The following is a 389-nucleotide window of genomic DNA, read 5'->3' as shown; positions in this document are numbered from 1 at the left end:
GCAACACACCTATAGGCTGGGGAACACCCTTCTTGTCAAAACAGTGGCAGAAAGGCATCTTGGAGTCATTGTTGACTCCAAGATGAACATGCACTGCCAATGCAAGAAAATGGTCAGTAAGGCTAACCGCACCTTGCCGTCCATCTACAGATGCATCACAAGCAGGTCCAGGGAGGTGATCCTTCCTCTCTCTGCGGCGTTGGTTAGGCTGCAGTTGGAGTACTGCGTCCAGTTCTGGGTGCTGCACTTCAAGAGGGATGTGGCTAGCATTGAGAGGGTCCAGAGGAGGGCCACTCTCATGGTCAAGGGGCATTGGGCAGCCCCTACGAAGAGAGGCTAAAGGGCCTGAACTTATTCAGCCTCCACAAGAGAAGGCTGAGAGGGGATCT

General features: G+C 53.5%; 2 protein-coding genes across 3 annotated transcripts in view; one reads left to right on the top strand and one right to left on the bottom strand.

The window, feature by feature from the left end:
- The window catches only part of RTFDC1 (replication termination factor 2 domain containing 1), a 55739-nt gene that overhangs the window by 27115 nt on the left and 28235 nt on the right, over nucleotides 1-389 (top strand). The window lies entirely within an intron of this gene.
- Nucleotides 1-389, bottom strand: part of GCNT7 (glucosaminyl (N-acetyl) transferase family member 7) — an 11863-nt gene that overhangs the window by 4590 nt on the left and 6884 nt on the right. The gene's annotated exons all lie outside the window — the stretch shown is intronic.

Source organism: Gavialis gangeticus, unplaced genomic scaffold (assembly GCF_001723915.1).
Source record: "Gavialis gangeticus isolate Ggan-Ray unplaced genomic scaffold, GavGan_comp1, whole genome shotgun sequence".
Classification (NCBI taxonomy): Eukaryota; Metazoa; Chordata; order Crocodylia; family Gavialidae; genus Gavialis; species Gavialis gangeticus.
Note: the sequence above shows the minus strand (reverse complement) of the source record. Positions and strands in the feature narration are given on the sequence as shown.